Raw genomic sequence first — 7,500 nt, forward strand, 5'->3', positions numbered from 1 at the left:
ATATAATGGTTAAATTTGACGTGTCCTTATTTTCGCGATGCTTGTGTGCTCATCATGTGTCTTGTGTGTATGTGCTTAAATTAGCGCTTTTTATTTTGGCGACTTTCTTTATATTCCACATGACGGGCGCAAAAACGTGTATGGTACCGTGAACACACAAGAAAGCCCCGTAGTGTGGTTTGGAAAATAATTCGCACAGGAAAAGGCGTTAGGGAGAAGTGTTTGGGAGCTCCCTGAAGAGTGAGAGTACAAGAGGGCAGCAAAGTGTAGTAGGGAAATCATTCGTTAAGGAAAAGGTGTTAAGGATAGGCAATGTACTGTACAGGAGAGCAGCAAAATGTTGTTTGGAAAATCAATCTCTCAGGAAAAGGTGTTTGGGAGCTTCCAGAGTGTAGTGTAGTTATCAGTCACTTAGGAAAAGGTGTTAGGGAGCTTCCAGATTGTAGTATGGAAATCAGTCGCCAAGGAAAAGGTGTTAGGGAGCTTCCAGATTGTAGTATGGAAATCAGTCGCCAAGGAAAAGGTGTTAGGGAGCTTCCAAAGTGTAGTATGGAAAATCAGTCGCTCAGGAAAAGATGTTAAGGAGCTTCCAAAGTGTAGTATGGAAAACCATTCGCTTATGAAAGGTGTTAGGGAGCTTCCAAAGTGTAGTATGGAAAATCAATCGCCGAGGAAAAGATGTTAGGGAGCTTCCAAAGTGTACTATTGAAAATCAGTCGCCTAGGAAAAGGTGTTAGGGAGCTTCCAAAGTGTAGTATGGAAAATCAGTCGCCGAGGAAAAGGTGGTAGGGATAGACAATAAACGAGAGAGCAGCAAAGTGTAGTGTGGAAAATCAATCGCTCAGGAAAAGGTGTTAGGGAGCTTGAACCGCTGAGCATGTGGAGGGGTAGATGTAAACAAAGGCAATTTTTTCCCCGCCTCTGATTGGTCGACAGCAGCTGGCCAATGGGAGAGCAGGACACATCCCCTCTAGAGAGTCACGTGGTGCCAAATGTAAACAAAGGGAATGGTGTGACAGCTGGCCAATAGGAGAGCCGGACACATCCCTTCTAGAGAGTCACGTGGTGCCAAATGTAAACAAAGGGAATGGTGTGACAGCTGGCCAATGGGAGAGCAGGACACATCCCTTCTAGACAGTCACGTGTTGCCAAATGTAAACAAAGTGAACGATGTGTGTGTGTATCCCAGAATGTGACGATTTTATGTTGGAAAAGCAATTGAATAACGCTGGATATGGGTGAAGGAAAAGCAATTGAATAACGCTGGATATGGGTGAAGGAAAAGCAATTGAATAACACTGGATATGGGTGCGGTTAAGTGAATAAAGATTAAACAATTTTTCGAAAACATATCTCTACATATGGATGAAGGTAAGTAAATGGAGATGAACTTACATGTCGGTACCAACTGCCTTGCCCCGGGCCCCTACGCTCCTCATGGGACAGTGTAGGATTGGATGATGGATGGATGAAACAGTTGGGAAAAACATGAGTAACGCTAGAAATGGATGAAAGTAAATGAATTGAGATAAAACAATTTGGGAAAACGTGTGAATAATGCGACCTAGTACATGAGTGAATTTATTGAGTAAAAAAACTTTTCCATAACGCTAAATACTGATGCTAGTGGAATGTAGTGAATGAAGAAATGAAACAATTTGGAAATGCAGGAATAAGCTAAATACTGATGCTGTGTGAGTGAAAATTATTGAATGAAGAGACGAAACAGTTTGGGATGAGGAAGCGAGTTGAAAAATGACCCAAATCGATGCAGTTTGAATTTAAGTGGAAAAAAAAACGAAGCATTTAGGATCGAGAAGAGTAGTTGAATAATGAGGCCAAGTGATGTAGTTTGAGTGAACGTTAATGAAATAGAAGCGAAACAATTAGGAATAAGTTAAATTGTACTGAAAATCGATGGTGAGTGGAGTAAAGTGGAAACGAGACGAAATGATGTGAAACTTTTGACTTTGAGGAAGTATCTGCAAAGAGTGACTTTCAATATAGCTGTAAGTGAAGGAAATACTGCCCATAGACTAGAGAAAGTGTCCTCTCTCTCTCTCTCTCTCTCTCTCTCTCTCTCTCTCTCTCTCTCTCTCTCTCGTATATAATATTCTCACGTCATTCTTGTGTATATATTTCTCTCTCTCTCTCTCTCTCTCTCTCTCTCTCTCTCTCTCTCCAGTCATTCTTGTGTTTGATATTAAAACTTAGATTAAATGTAAGATATTTATGTAAGAAAACACACCTCTGTAGTGTGTGTGTGTGTGTGTGTGTGTGTGTGTGTGTGAGTGTGTGTTAGATCTTGGCCCGTATTCTCGTGGGGTAAGGAGGCTCCCTAACACCTCTTCCTGAGCGATTTATTCTTGGATAGGGCTGGTTAATATCCTTTTGTACGATATGTATGCAGCGTTTGGCGGCCAGAAGGATTTATTTAACACATAATAGGACAGTAAGATGTAGCAAGCAAAATAAATCGCTTAGGCAAAGGTGTTAGGGAGCTTCCTCACTTAGCCCAAGTCAGTTGCTACAAGGCTAGATAGTCCATTCCTATAGTCCCCTGCCTATTTGTACAAGCGTGTTTCGTGTGCGTCGTAACATAATCTCGTTTGCTACTTATTCTAACGCTGCTTCTTTGTATATAAGGAAGAACTAGGTGGTTATAGAATTAAGGGTTAGATTGCTAGCTTGACAGGAGACTTGCTAGCTGAGAAGACGGATATTGGTAACTAAAAAGATACTGCTAGCTAAGAAAAAGATACTGAAAAAGATAAATGGTTAGATTTTTGTCATTACTAGCAAAAAAGTTTGCTGGCTAAGAAAAAGATACTATCGGCTAAGAAAAAAGATATTACTAGCTAAGAAAAAGATACTGCTAGCCAGGAAAAAGATACTGGCAGCTAAGAGAAAGATATTGAAAAAGATATATGATTAGATTTTTGTCAGTACTAGCTAAGAAAATTATATTGCTAGTTAAGTGAAATATATTGCTACTTAAGAAAAAGATAGTTAGCTAAGAAAAAGATACTGTTAGCTAAGAAAAAGATATAAAAGACATTAATAGATACATGCTTACATTTTTTTCATTGCTAAAAGATATAAAAAGATATATAAATGGATAGATATTTTTCCTTCCTAAGAGAAAGATATTATAAAAAGATACTTGGTTAATTTTTTCCATTGCTAGCTGAGAAAAAGATAAAAAAAAGATAGAAATAGATAATTGCGTAGATTTTTTCATTGCTAGCTGAGAAAAAGATATAAAAAGATACTAAAAAGATAGAAAAAGATACTAAAAAGATAGAAAAAGATACTAAAAAGATAGAAAAAGATAGTTGCTTAGATTTTTTCATTGCCAGCTGAGGGGAAAAAGATATATACTTAGAATTTACTTAGAATTTTGGCTTTAAGGACTTAGAATAGAATTTGCTATTAATGTTAACTTTGTAGCTCCTAAGAATTGTAAAAAAAAAATATTGTTACTTAAAAAAAAAACATTATTATTATTATTAAATGATGCGTTGTGTTTGTGTTTATCTGTCGGCCTTACTGTAAACACTGAGAGAGAGAGAGAGAGAGAGAGAGAGAGAGAGAGAGAGAGAGAGAGGCATATTTTGTGTGTGTGTGTGTGTGTGTTGCATCTAATTTTTTTCTTTGTGTGTGCGTGTGTGTGTGTGTGTGTGTGTGTGTGTGTGTGTGTGTGTGTGTTGCATCTAATTTGTGTGTGTGTGTGTGTGTGTGTGTGTGTGTGTGTGTGTGTATACTTTAAATGCTGACATGGGATAGGTAAGTAACGTAAGTAATGTTCCAGGTAATAATAATAATAATAATAATAATAATAATAATAATAATGCGTAAAATTAACACCAATTAAACAATAAAACACAAGACAAAGACGAAGAATAGAAATAAAGGTGATAAAGATAAACAGGGCAGTAGACCCAATAAAGAAAGCAGAATAAAGGAGAAAGAAGAAAATAATCCATCTTTTACATAACCAACTTAACCTACTTTCCTTGTCGGTGATGCAAGATTATTAGGAAGACAGATGAGAGAGGCTGGGGAAAGTGAGAGAGTGGGGTTGAGAGAGTGAGATAGTAAGGGTGAGTGGGTGAGAGAGTTAGATAGCGAGTTGAGTGAGTATGTGTGTGTGTGTGAGATAGTGAATGTAGAGCCAGTGTGATGGGAAGTAGAGATAGCTTTAATTAGAGACAGGGCGGTGATAGGGGAAGGCCTGGGAGCGTGTGGCCTTCAATAATGACCAGCCGTAGATTTATTTTTAATTTTTTTATGATAAATGATGTAATTTTGATGATTATGCAATGTTTTGATATGGGTAATTACTGATAATGAGGGTAGGAGGGATTAAGGCCCCTCCCTATAGATAAATAATTGATAGATTGATGGCTATAAATAGACAGGTAGATAGATAAAGATAGATTGATCGGTAGGTAAATAGATTGATAGTCCATCCATCCATTGCCAGACGCCTCAATCCCATTTGGGGTGGCCACAAACAAATCGCTTCCAAGTCGCCCTGTCCCCCGCCATCTCACTGCCCTGCTCCCAACTCACACCCCCATCTCTCATATACCTCTCCACCCCATCCCTCCATCTCATCCTCGGCCTCCCCCTCCCTCTTCCCCCCTCCACCTCACTCACATACACTCTCTTCGTCAGTCTTTCACCCTCCATCCTCTCCACATGGCCAAACCACCTCAGTGTGTTTGGCCATGATAGGAAGATAGATAAATAGATAGGTATAGATAAATAGGTAGGTAGATAGATAAATAGATAAGTATAGATAGATAGATAGGTAGGTAGGTAAGTAGGTAGGTAGGTAGATAGATAGGTAGATAGATGGATAGACTGAGTGATTGATGGATGGATGGATGGAAAGCATTTTGAAAAGGTAGGAATGAGTCATAAGATGGAAGAGACTAATATAACTAGACAGGTAGCTAGATAGATGGATAGGTAGGGAGATAGATAAATGGATGGACAGGTAGGTAGATAGATAAAGATAGATAGGTAGGTAGATAAATGGACTGAGTGATGGATAGATAGAAAAACGAAGGAAGTGGTAATGATTGAAGAGACCAATATAACTCTACGGTAATATCTTGCCATGTTTCACTACTCACCTACCTGATCTATAATATTAAGTGTTTATTTATTAATATATATTATTTAATCTCGTCACCCTTATTATCTGTCTGTTTATCTTTATCTATCTGTTTATCTATCTGTCTGTCTGGCTGTCTACGAGTACATCAGTAGGTGCCTATGCCTGTCTCTATGTCTATCTGTCACTATGTATCAATCATTGCCTCTCTGCCTGTCAGTCTATATCAGTCATTGTCTGCCTATCTGTCTATCTGTCTATCTATCTGTATGTCTGTCAGTCTGTCTACCAGTCAGTGCCTCTATCTATATCTATCTACCTATCCATCTATGTCTGTCTTAATCTATCAGCATATCTATCTGTCTATATCAGTCAGCCCCTATCTGTCTATCTATCTACCTCTCCGTCCATCATCCATCTATCATCACATCCATACATCTATTTGCATGATAGATTGAGTTCCCACCATCCCCTCATCTAACAAACACTAACTAACCACTAACAGATCTATGTATATTTGTGTTTTTATATATTTATTTATATATTATGGATGTATCTATGTATCCGCCTTCCTGCAGAAAAAAAATGGATTCTTATATTACAGTGAAGTCAAGGTAAGTGTGAAATGGGTAACTGAAATGGGCACCTGAAATGGGTAACTGATATGGGTATCTGAAATGGGTACCTGATATCGGTAACTGAAATGGGTAACTGGTATTGGTAACTGAAATGGGTGACTCTGATATGGGTAACTGAAATGGGTAACTCTGATATGGGTAACTCATATTGGTAACTGAAATGGGTAACTCTGATATTGGTAACTGAAATGGGTAACTGATATGGGTAACTGGAATGGGTAACTCCGATATGGGTAACTGAAATGGGTAACTCTGATATGGGTAACTCTGATATGGGTAACTGAAATGGGTAACTCCGATATTGGTAACTGATATGGGTAACAAGGTAAGTTTACAAAATGAGTAACTGAAGTGGGTAACTCTGAAACCGGTACCTGAAATTGTCAACTCTGAAATGGGTAACTCGGGTAACTGACATGGGTAACTTATGAAATGGGTTTATTGAATTGCATATTTTTAGGGGATTTAAAAAACTCGTGTCATAACGTCTTTGACACACGTAGCGGGAAGAATGTGAGAGAGAGAGAGAGAGAGAGAGAGAGAGAGAGGAGGGAGGAAGGGAAGCAGAGAGGGACGAAGGGGAGAAAGAGAATTTAGAAGAGAGAGAGGGAGAGAGAAATTTAAACTGATAGGAATTAGAAAAGTTTACCATCACTCCGCCTAATTTTCTATGTTTTTCTTCGTTTTCTATGACCGCACCTTTGAAAATGCAAATAATAATAATAATAACAACAACAATAATAATAATAATAATAATAATAATAATAATAACAACATGCTTTTCAACGTCCCAATAATGCTGTAGAGAGAGGCCTTCGCGTGGTGGCACAGATATAGGTGGGAGGTGGAGTTGCCTGGTTATACATATGTGCCTCAACTCCCTCCCTATTCACACAACAATTGCTACTACTACTACTACTACTACTATTGCTGCCAGTACCACTACTCTGCTACTACGGGTACTACCACTACTACTACCACTACTATTTCTGCTTCGACTGTTGCTACTACTACCACTTCTACTATTATTGGTACTGCTGCTGCTACTACTACTACTATTACTACCACAGTACTCCGCTACTACTGGTACTACCACCACTACCACTACAACTACTACTTTGCTACTACTGATACTTCCATTATTACTACTACTACTACTACTACTACTATTACTACTACTACTACTACTATTACTACTACTACTACTACTACTACTACTACTACAAGCAAAATGAAAGTTGTGAAATATTGATGTGGATATGATAGCAGGTGCTGAGAGAAAGACTGGATGATTTGGCCATGTGGAGAGGATGGAGAGTGAGAGACTGACGAGGAGAGTGAGGTGGAAGGGAAGGGTATAGAGAATAAGAGACTGACCAGGAGAGTATGAGAGGTGGAAGGGGAGAGGATAGAGAATTAAGAGACTGAGTAGGAGAGGTGGAGGTGGAGAGGATAGAGAATGAGAGACTGACTAGGAGAGTGAGGTGGAGAGGATAGAGAATGAGAGACTGACTAGGAGAGTGAGGTGGAGAGGATAGAGAATGAGACTGACTAGGAGAGTGAGGTGGAGAGGATAGAGAATGAGAGACTGACTAGGAGAGAGATGGAGAGGGAGAGGATAGAGAATAAGAGACTGACTAGGAGTGAGGTGGAAGGGGAAAGGATAGGGATGAGACTGACTAGGAGAGTATGAGAGGTGGAATGGGAGAGGATAGAGAATTAAGAGACTGACTAGGA

This window comes from Coenobita brevimanus, chromosome 15 (assembly GCF_032717465.1).
Source record: "Coenobita brevimanus isolate Jiangsu-jjx chromosome 15, ASM3271746v2, whole genome shotgun sequence".
NCBI classification, from domain to species: Eukaryota; Metazoa; Arthropoda; class Malacostraca; order Decapoda; family Coenobitidae; genus Coenobita; species Coenobita brevimanus.